The sequence below is a fragment of the Rhynchophorus ferrugineus genome, unplaced genomic scaffold, assembly GCF_030347505.1.
Source record: "Rhynchophorus ferrugineus isolate W39M unplaced genomic scaffold, kcgeb_rfMv2 rfM10, whole genome shotgun sequence".
Lineage (NCBI taxonomy): Eukaryota > Metazoa > Arthropoda > Insecta > Coleoptera > Curculionidae > Rhynchophorus > Rhynchophorus ferrugineus.
In genome coordinates, this window is record NW_027472589.1 from 5,931,983 (window position 1) to 5,943,731 (window position 11,749).

An 11,749-nucleotide genomic window follows, 5' to 3' on the forward strand; every position below is an offset into this window, starting at 1 on the left:
TCATATTGAAACATTTTTCTGAAGAGTCCATATCTACATAAAGACTTGATATGTAATATTATTAAATATTATATTGTTTCTTCCATACTCTGCAATATTTGCATTTGAACAACAAGAATAATTTTCTTCTTTGCTTCTTGTTATCATTTTGAAGTCTGCAACTATTTCGGGGTGAACTTTTAACATATGTATCATTCATACCACATTACGGTGGTAACGTGACGGACGGTCCTTGGTGAAATGCTAAAACTCCAAGGTTTCACTCGGTTCTGATTATTTGGTTCTTTGCCTCGGGACAACATTGTGATGCTACTTCAAAAATTATTGGGCATCATACAATAAAAACCACGTCGGCTTCTCGGCCGATGGTTCGCCATATTTATGGCACCGTAGAAATCGAACGCCATATTGTTTTTACGCTTAAAGGAAATAACGGGCGAGTATTTTTCGCGACTACCGTCGAGATAATTCTCGATTATTTTTTTTCAATGGCATATGGATTGGTTTATCAGTCAATTATAAAACCGATTTGGACTTATGTGATACAAATATGGGGTTGCGCTAGCTCATCAAACCGACCTATAATCTAAGGTTGCTAAAACAAAGTTCTTCGATGAATTACAAATGTTTATCGGTACCTAACCAACGAAGAACTGCACGATTACATCAGAATCAAACAAATTTACTAAGTTATCGAAGATTTCACCTTAAAATATGAAATAAAGTTGCTAAATCACAGCAACGTGGAAGCAACAATACAGCTACTGAACAAAGCATAGGAAATTAGAAGATTGAAGCGAACCAAACCACAGGAACTTGTATATTGTATAATTGTTTACTCTAAAATTTAATTTAAGCAATTTAGCTTTGTTTTAATTTAAGAAATACATACTGATATACTTATTCTGTTCCTTGCCAGTCAAAAAAGAGGAGTTTTCTAAAGCATCTTAAGAATGGCGATGAAAATTGAATGTATTCCATCAATTTGTAAAAGTGTAAGATATGGATTTGCCCAAGAGTGCCATCCATATTAACATAAAGGAGGAATATTCATGGATAAAGACTGGTATATGGTAGTATCAGTGAAATGTAGTGTATGACAAGCTGCTAAAACCATTTGAAAGTGTTACTGCCGATATCTGCCAAGGTAAAACAAACAAACTGTAATTAATGTTCTCTCATTTTAACCGACGTCAAAAAAGGATGTTCTATGTGGGACTGTGTATTTTTTTAATGCGTGTTAATGTGATTTCTCCATCCATTATGGACTGATTTTCAAAATTCTTTTTATAATCAAAAGAGTACACTTCCGAGTGAACGAGTGAAAACCTCAAATTTCAATGGTACGCACCTAGATTTTACTTTTTTATCTAAAATAATCACATATGTGTGTGTAATATTATTGCTACATTTGTACGTAAAATGGGAAGTATGTTAGTTCAGTGTAACAGCCATTCAGTTTGCTGTTTAAGCACTTACTATATCAAATGAAAAGTCGGAGAAACATCGTAGGCAATTGCTTCTATGGTGTAATGGTTAGAGGGTTCAGCTCACATGCAGAGGTCGCGGGTTCGAATCCCGACGGGGACAAACTCCAACAATACAAAAATAATAATATAATTTTGTAACATATAGAAAAAATTACATTACGAACAAAACAAATCTAATCTGTTAAAATAATATTATAAATAGATAAGGTAGGTATTAAGCCAAATTGTGTATATATAGTAGAATATAAAATACGTGTAATAGATGGTTAACCCAACAAGGTTTTTGTTTATTTCTATTTAGTTATTGCAACGATTACTGTGTACATATTTAATTTTAAAACCTTTTTCTGTGTTAAAAATCTAAGTTTGATTATTTTTTACTTTTTAGTGAGTTCCCTTATTGATTTTTTGAAGTCGGTTCAATATTTTCGTTAAAAATATTTTATAAATCTCCCATAATATCACAAAAGTTGTTTCGAATGGTTATCTTCCTATAGCACTTAGTAATTTATAGAAAAATTAAAACTGTACCTTGATCTTGAAAGACTAGAAGATGACAGATGAAATGAAAATTCTGCTGAAACTTTTACTTTTCTTTCATGTACTTTTACTTGAAATTATAAGAATATAATGTATGATAAAAATAAAATGTTGCTGTAAAAAAGACAAGATTCCAAGAAGAAAGTGTAGTAGACATTTAATTTTTTTATTAATCTCCTAGAACGTCCACAATCTGCCCGTGGGCAATAAGTATTATGATATTAGTTATATAATATAACTATCCTAACATGTAGTAGATCACTTGAGTAAGTGATCTACTGTACAACTTATAATCTAAATCTTATTCTAGATACTATTCTAACTTATTTTAAAGTATATCCTAACTTACTCCAAAAACGATTCTAACTTATTCTAGAGATTATTAAATCTCACTCTGTGTGTCTATTAATCAGTTCATATGGCGGTTTGCGTTTGAGCCTACGCAGTTCACTATCATTGCGCACATTTAACTGTTTGGCGACTACATTGGGATGCACTAATAGTTTTTCAGAGTACTTCGGACTCACACTCCGAATCACACTCGTTATGTGTTGGTATCATGCTGAATCAGTTTGTTGGACACATAATATGGGGTATCGACGATGACTCGCAATACTATTCTGGAACCTCTGGAGGATATCTATGTTAGATTTGCTAGTAGTACCCCACAGTTCAATACCATAGGTCCACATAGGCTTAAGTATTGACTTATACAGCAAAACCTTATTATCTAATGATAATTTACATTTACGCCCAATACATCTGGTTTAATGTAAGCTCTAGTTGCTTGCGTTTTGTAACTATATGTTTTTTCCATGTCAAACGTCGATCGAAAGACATTCTCAGATATTTAACGTTGTCTGCTTGCGGAAGTTCATGATTATTCAATTTTACTTGGGGACATGTTCTTCTACAAAGGGCGAATGTCACGTGTGTAAATTTTGTCTCATTTGCTTTGATGATGAAGTTGGAGGTTTCATGTGGCTGATATTGGATCCTCGTGTGATGATAAAACCGCCGTATCGTTAGAATATGTTGCAATAATAGTGTTTCTTGAGGTCATATAAGATGTTTAAGAATTATAATGATTTGAGCCACTTTCAAAGTGCTAGGAAAGTAATCTTTGGTGCACTTTCCTGACAGTTCTTTTAAGATTCTTCCAGTTATTTGGTCAAAACCAGGAGCTTTTTAGAATTGATTTTTTATGTACTCTTCGTTTTACTTGTTTAACAGTAAATTTCTCATGTGGCAGATCCATTTGAGACGGCATGTTAAGAAAGTCAACCCTGTTATTTTCTTGTGTTGCGGATATTTCAGACGGGTACGGATCAAATACTGTGTTTAACTGTTTAGAGAAAATTTCCGCTTTATCTTTATCATTCCTGACCTAGGTGTTGTTGTCAATTTTTTAATTTTTTTTTGTTATTTTCCAGAGAGAATATTTCGTTGCATCAGTTGGCGCTAAGTGTTCTAAATAGTTTTGAATTCCTTGATTTTGTTCCTTATTTATTAGCTCCTTCAGCTCTTTTGTGGCTTTGAGACATTTAATAAAATACATTAGTATAATGAAGATGATGAAGTAACAAGAAAAACACTTTGAATTACAATGTAATTTGTATAGCGGTAAATTGGGATTTCCCAATCGCCAACTTTTTTTGTCTTCTACATCACTACTATTTATTTTTTTCATATTTCAGTTTATTATTAATTCTGATTAATATCTTAAGGTCAATCAACTAACGTACGTCTATATTGTATTGATTTTGTGAACATAGTATGTCTAGTCAATTAAAGAAAAAACAAGACAAACGTCAACGATACGTTACCACTGTTCTCTAGAGCAGCTCATCACGGTACCATTCACCGTAAATAAGCGTATAATTGGGTTCTGACCGGTACCTAAGGCAGACGAATTGTGGTAAATTCTTTTTTTTCTGAGTTAGAATGTACTACCGCCTGACTAATGGATGTTTTTGGCTGAAGTATTTCGAAGAACAACTTCGTTATACGAGTTGCAGAAATAGTGCCCTATGTCGTAGATTTAATCAGATCTGACTTTCGATATCCATTGTCATGCGTCACTAGTACAATGAATACTTAAAATATATTTATTGAAAGTATTGATCATTTTATTATATAAATCTTGCCCATCTCTCAGGCAATTTATGGATGCTATCCCAAAAGAACTATTTGTCCTTCGAACAAAACCAACTCATCGAGTCATTTTTTAATTTCTTTGAAATGGCCGGACTGAAGTGAGCTAAAGTGATTTTTTTAAAGTACCTTATTGTACCCAAACTTTTGAACAGTAGTGTATATATCTAATGCAAATACATTTCTTAACAAAGGACTAACCGAATTTTGTAGGCAATAAATACGTTAATTTGTGCATCAAGTGTCAAAATCATTGTTGCAAAGAATATCAACAATTATAAAATAGCTTCATAGAATTTAATCTCTCATTTGTTGGTGAGTTGTTAGTTTTTGTGTGAGATATAAGAAGAAGAAAGCAGTAGATTACAGAAACCCATGGATGGCAAATCAAAGATAAATTATCTGCAAGGGTGAGATCCAAGTGTGGAAAAATAAGAGTAAAGAACAATGCAATTATTATTCTAATTATCCTGCTCTATTTATTGTTTGTTGCAATATATATTTTAGGTGAGATATATAGGTAAAAGATAAAGCTTATGTGAACACATAAATGGTGTAATGAAAATATGCAAGAGTTAAAATGAAACTAACTGCATAGTCTGCATAGATGGAACATATGGGACGAAAATAATAAATTAGGAATTATTAACAGTAAATCTGTAAATATTAAGATATTTAACGATTAATTTAATAAGATATATGACCATACGACATTTTATTCTTTAAACTTTGAATCAATTATTTTGAATATTTACTTTACTGACTAGTTTTGAAAAATCTAAGCAATATAAAGTATATTCCTTTAATATAGATTAATATATTGCAAAAAATGAATTATTTAACTGTCTTCGTTATTATTTTGACATACAATCTAAAGTTAAATATCAATTTAAAAATTGTTTTATTCATATATTATATATTTTAATATACAAACATGCACTACTGCATTTACTATTCCTTATTTATGTTTATAACATAAAAGTAAAGAAAGATACACTTATATTTGATGCTTCGAATTTGGTACAGTTCTGAATATAATCTTACTTAGGATAACAGGGGGGCAAAAGACCCGCTACTATTTTGAATGCCCGCCATCTTGGTTATGTGACGTTTAGCTCAGTTTCGCTTTCACCATTGTGTTGTGTGGACGTCTAAATTTTATTATGGGTAAACATACAGCACAAGAACGAGCAGAAATAGTGACAATAGTTATTGAAAATAATCGTTCCATTATTGCCACTCGGCAGAATTTGCGTCAAAAATATCCTAATCGTCCAGTGCCTCACAAAACCACAAATACGGTACGACAGCAGACTGGCCCTCGTTCTGGAAGACAACGGACGTCTCGTAACACTGAAAATGTGGCTCTGGTGCGCGATAGTGTTGCAGAGTCTCCAGAAACATCAATTCGGAGACGTGGTTCCCAGTTACACATTTCTACGCGCAGTTTAAGGCGAATTTTAAAAACTGATTTGAAAATGTTCCCGTACAAAATTCAATTAGTCCAAAAATTGCTACCGAGAGATCCTGATCAACTACATAAGATGGTACTTAATTTTAAAGGTTATTATATGAACATGTAAATGGTATAATGAAAATATGCAAGAGTTAAAATAAAACTAACTGCAGAGTCTGCATAGCATATAACACCTGGGACGAAAATAATAAATTAGGAATTATTAACAGTAAATCTGTAAATATTAATTTCTCTATCAATTCTAAGGCTGTCTGGTGAAATTAAAAATTGTTGGTCTAAATTGGTAATGAGCGATGAAGCCCATTTTCTTCTCAATGGTCACGTCAATAAACCGAACATAAACAAAATCCTCAATTAATTCATGAAAGATCATTGCATCCACTAAAAACAACTGTATGGTGTGGTATTTATGCTAGAAACATCATTGATCCCTATTTTTTTGAAAATAACCAAGGTGTTGCTGTTACTGTTACTGTTACTGCTGAACGGTACCAAAACATGAATTTTTTTGTGCCTGAATTGGAAGAGCAAGGACTAGAGGATTTCTGGTTTCAGCAAGATGGGGTCACAGCACACAGAGCTCGTTCAACAATTCAATTATTGAATGACGTTTTTCCACGAAGACTCATTTCGCGAGGTGGCGATTTGGCATGGCCAGCCAGATCTCCAGATTTAACGACACCAGACTTTTTCTTATGGGGTTCTTAAAATCAAAAGTTTATATGAATAAGACCCAAACGATTCAACATCTTAAAGACAATATAGGAATGCCTTAATGAGAGCCAAAAGTTGCATAGCGAATCGCATTCACTAATTAGCCGATATAATTTTTCATGACGAAGAAAAAAATGTAAAAAAAGACCAGATAAACTCTGTATGAACACCAAACTTATTTATCTCTTCTTTGAGCAAAGTTATAGGCAATCAAAATGGTAGCGGTCCTTTTGCTCCATGTTGTACTTGCTAATAAATTGTGTTCGAATTTTGAGCACAGGGCGATCACTAGTTTTTAATAGATGGTACTTTTCAAGGTTTATTTAAAACTTTATAATGTGCGTCAAATATTACGCCAGTAAGACGAACATTTTGCGGTCAGTCGGCGCGATCGAAGAGGAGAGCTGAGAAGGAGTCGGTCCCATAGCCTCCCGCTACCTGTAGATATACTACGTCCACGTGAATCATAAATAACCGCCGACACATCGATATATTAGCGCCCATCGGTTAATTGCCATCTTGGTCTTTGAGATGGTCAGCGGGAGGTCTTGAATGTGCCGTATGTGGCTGATTCGCTCTGGATGCCGGCCGCATTAGCGGGGAAAAATTCGCCGTGAAAGAGCCCGAACAAGTTGCGAGCTGAAAAGCGCCACTTGTCGAGAAAAAACTCAAACCGCGGGCCTTATACAGATTGGATTTTTTTTCGGTCTTTTTGTTTCGCTGTACGGTATGTTTGCGAAGCCCGGTTGCATGGTAAACGCTGATGTAGGCTTCATGCCAACAATATACGCTTAAAGAGATACTAATACTGTCGATATAGCTATAGTCTATCTAGAGTAGCAGTAAACTCACGTCATCTCAATTTTTGACGTCAAACTTTAACCTTTTACACGTTTTAGTTTATTTTAGATTTGATATATAATAACATAAAATAATGAAACAAAAATGTTCTACAATATAATCTAATTTAACATTATAAGGATAATGCATATATTATCGAAGGACTTAAACTACAGTTAATTATACAGCCACAATAGTTTGTAGTCCATTGAACTCTTTTCTAAACCACCTAGGGTATACATTGGCGACTTAATTTGCTTAATTAATTATTGTATATCTAAGTAATATATTTTATTTTCATTAGAAAGCATATTTACCTTTTTATATTTAGCTCTACCTACGAAAGTAAAAAAGAATGCTCAGCTTTATTCTTAGATGTATCACAAGCCTTCGATAAGGTTTGGCATGAAGGCCTTGTTCATAAACCACAGAAAATGTTACTAAAGCAACACACCGAACTATTAAAACTGTACATTAAAACCAGCCTGTTTAGAGTGAAACAAGAAGAAGCTTACTCTACAATAAAAGAAGCTAAAGCAGGTGTACCACAAGGAAGTGTACTGGGGTCAATGCTTTATCTACTCTACACTTGTGATATACCACAAATGAAGAATATTACGATTATTATATATCTATAACATTAAATAATACTATCATTCCATATGCAACAACACTAAATATCTCGAAATGAATCTTGATGCAAAACTTCGCCGGAAGGAACATAAAAAGAAGAAAAGAAAAGAACAGGAATTGAAAAGGAAAATGTATTGGTTAATTGGACACATATGCAGTGCATATAATTAAAAATACAGCAGTGACATGTATAAACATTATTTCACCAGAGACTGAGATATGGGCCGATGGGTCCTCCTAGTTACATACCTAGATTTAAGTTCTCATAAAAACAAATTGTAAGTTAGTCGGAAACGACTAGTAACAATGTAATAATTAAGTAATAAAAAACATTTTCATTTCTTGTTTCCTCCATTGCTGTGTTCTGTTGTCAAATTAATCTGATGCCACTGTATTTCTCCTTAGATTCTTCTGTTACCACCTGTGTACTTTTTCTTCATAAAATTAAATTTAATCTCTGCATTCGTCCTAATACATTTGTCATGTCTTCAAAAGAGTTAATATTCATTATCTCTTTCGTACATTTCAACCAAATACTCATATATTCTAAACAATTATACGCATATCTATGGGTATAAATCTTTCGCACTTTACAATACGATTTTCTACAGTTATCCTCCAGTATTAATTACCCCCCTTTAGTTATTTCCACTCTGAATAGCCTGTCTTGGTATGGTCAGCATTGAATCATAATACCACATCCAAAAAAACTAATCCACTCACTGTCACATTCTGAGCTACAATATTTAAATCAGAATCATTAAATGTGGGACATCAAAACGTCGCAATATTGCCGCATTAACGAATTTTATTTCAGTTTGACTTTGGCATACAACAAAATTCGAATCTAAATAAAATAATTGAACAAAAATGTTATCAAATATAATTTATTTTAACATTACAGTACATATAAAAACTACAGTTAATTATACAGCAATAATAGTTTATAGGTTAGAGTTATAACCTCTTATCAGTACTGTATTCAAGAATTTTGCATACGTCTGACAACCGGACGACTTTGACAGAGTCATTCATTTACGTGTTTGAACTTATCAGACAGCGTTGTCTCTCTTTTTAACTAGAATAAAATTAGAAGGAAATTATTGTCTGATTCTAAAACGAATTTACAAATAGCAGCAGACAATACATTAAACATCTTGATGACGTATGTACAAAAAAATGTTGGATAGATTATATATATATTAATCATTTCGAATAGATTATATTTAATTTGTATTTACCAAGTAACAATTTGAAATACTTCACTCTTTGCCACTCACTTTTTGGAATATTTTTGTTGGATTCCTGAATCTAGTATGAAGAACAATATATAGCATGATTTACAGAACGGAATCAAATGTTGATTGATGTCACCAATAAAAGAATCAAGTACAAGCCAGTATATAGAATAATAAGCAGTTATATACTAATAATAAGTCAACAAGTGGGCTCATATGGAAAGACAGATAAATACCTTGGCACGACCTTTGATGTTAAACTCAGGTGGAAGCCATATGTTAAAAAAATGTGAAGAGCTTAAACTGAAGTACAAAAGCATATACTGTTCATTAGGCTCATTCAGCCCTGTTGGTATATAATAAACTTTTGCTTTACCAACAACTATTGAAGCTATTGTGGAGTTATGGTAATCACTCTGGGGTTGTACCAGCCAATGCAATAGAAATATCATACAAAGATTCCAAGGTACTGCGAGGTATTGACATGCTCCGTGATACATTCGTGACGATGATCTGCATAAAGACCCGAAGGTAGAAACTGTCAATAACGTTATCAAGAGCTATTCCCAAAGACATGAACAGGAGCTCAATCAGCATATCAATGTTGAGTTCTCCAGCTCCTAGATAATGATGGCTTACTTAGAATATTGAAGAAAGTAAAAGCATTTTATAATTCAATGCTTAAAAGTAAAACTCTGTACATAAAAAACAGTGACATAGATGTTAAGCCAAAAATTTCTGTCGTAAAATAAGTACTTTGTAGTTTCAAAACCGTAGCAAGCTATGATAAAAACTACTACATACTCGATTGCTATAATAACGTAAGTGATTTAAAAAAATGTCCACCAATAGATATCACTGGTCAAAGATTTTGACGATTTCCTAGCGAAACTTGACCCGTTCTGCTTAACAGTTATTTTCTGATGGCAATGTATCGTGATTAAACGTTATCGATGACCATCTTTGACGTTTACTCTCGAAGGAAATCGGTTCTGGTCACCGAAAGTCGCGGGTTCGTCACAAAGAGCTAAACGCTTCGGTCTCGATCAACCGACGAGGCCAGATCCGCGCTGCCCGATTACAACCACGTCTCCGACATGGTCTCGATAATTGATCCGAACAAACAAGAACAAATACATCAAAGTCCGAGCTGGTGGTATCGGTATTCGCACCTGCCCGCCTGCCTTCGCTCACCTCGTAACTTCGGCCAAGAACGCAGGTCCACCCGCTTGCCGCCGTACACTTTTTTTCACCGGCAAGTCCAGCTGCGAGACCATCATCGACGCTTTTTTACCTCTTCCTCGATCCCACATCGTATAAACGCAATTTTTTGAGCGAAAATATCGGTTCTATATTAAGTTTCAAGTTATTCAACGATAAAAGAAATTAAAAAAGTTCGTTTCAGTCAAGCATCCCTGGTGGGGATCGAACCCACGACCTTTGGATTAGAAGTCCAACGCGCTATCCTCTGCGCTACAGGGACTGATGCTTACAATGTGAACATGTTAGATTTCACTAAAAGTCCTCTAAAAAATAGAATATCGAAATTTTCTGTCTGGTTATTATACAACTACAGAATACGTTATTTAAAATTTGGCTTCATGGAGCTTCATTTATCATAGAAGAAACAGAAAATAATTCGATTTTGACACATGTGTATATACAGTTTCTTTTACTTTAGATTATAAATAAAAATAAATTTGATAAAGGTTTGATTTCTTTTGAGTTGAAATTATGTAACATTAGGAAACATTTTGAAACAACATATTTTATTTAAAGAAATATGACTATAACGTGATGATTCATTTCTGTTTTTATAAAAATGCCATACAAAGACCATAAACTTCAAGCCTCGTATAGATAAACATTATATTAAAAGACCTCATATTATTATATTATAATTGCTTATATTATTTAGATCAAATCCAGCTAATCTAAGACAAATTAAATATTATCAGCACCATTATACACGAAAACAGTGAAAATATACTAAAAATCTACAAATATGACAAGAAGCTGACTGCCTTCAGCTGTTTATAACAAGTTGTTCGTTTATTAGTTGTTTAGTATCAGTTGTTCGTTATCGTTTTGAAAGATGCAGCGATTTTATAGTGAAATATGAGCATTTGTTTTATTCTCTTAATATGATTTATTCTATGCAATATAAGTAGCTGCTATTTTTGGAGAATTATACATAGTGTTCGGTAAACTTCGGTAGTTTCCGTCTGATTTTGCGACGATGCCATTTACAAGCAATCGAGAGGTAGGAACCAACGAACTACAGCGGCCATTATGGGTATAATCGTAGTACTGCTAAAGGCTTTGTTTTGTAAGGTTAAAAATTTTGTTGCTTGTAGTTTACTTGTTATTGTACTGTTCATATTATTCACCCTTCGGACCAAAATAAAACGGGGATTTAAATGCATAGGACGGGTATACGAAGGAATTAGGAGTTTATTAGTTTTACGTCGGTTTTCGGAGAATTTATAGAGATTGTTCGCCGGCCAGGAGGCGGGAGGTGAGGCGAACCCGGCCAGGTGGGTGGTAGTTGCTTCATTATTCCGTTGTTGTTTTTAGATAGCCATTCGGCATCTTTTACCATATTTATAACGCTATCTGATATCGTCGGAGTCGTAAAGGGGAATATATCTTTTCGGGTAATA

The 11,749-nt window shown here is 33.6% G+C and overlaps 1 non-coding gene across 1 annotated transcript; it reads right to left on the reverse strand.

Moving 5' to 3' along the window:
• Positions 1-10,496: 10,496 nt before the first annotated feature.
• On the reverse strand, positions 10,497-10,569 carry TRNAR-UCU (transfer RNA arginine (anticodon UCU)). Its single transcript has one exon. It is a non-coding gene; the product is annotated as a tRNA-Arg (tRNA).
• Between the last annotated feature and the right edge of the window lie 1,180 nt (positions 10,570-11,749).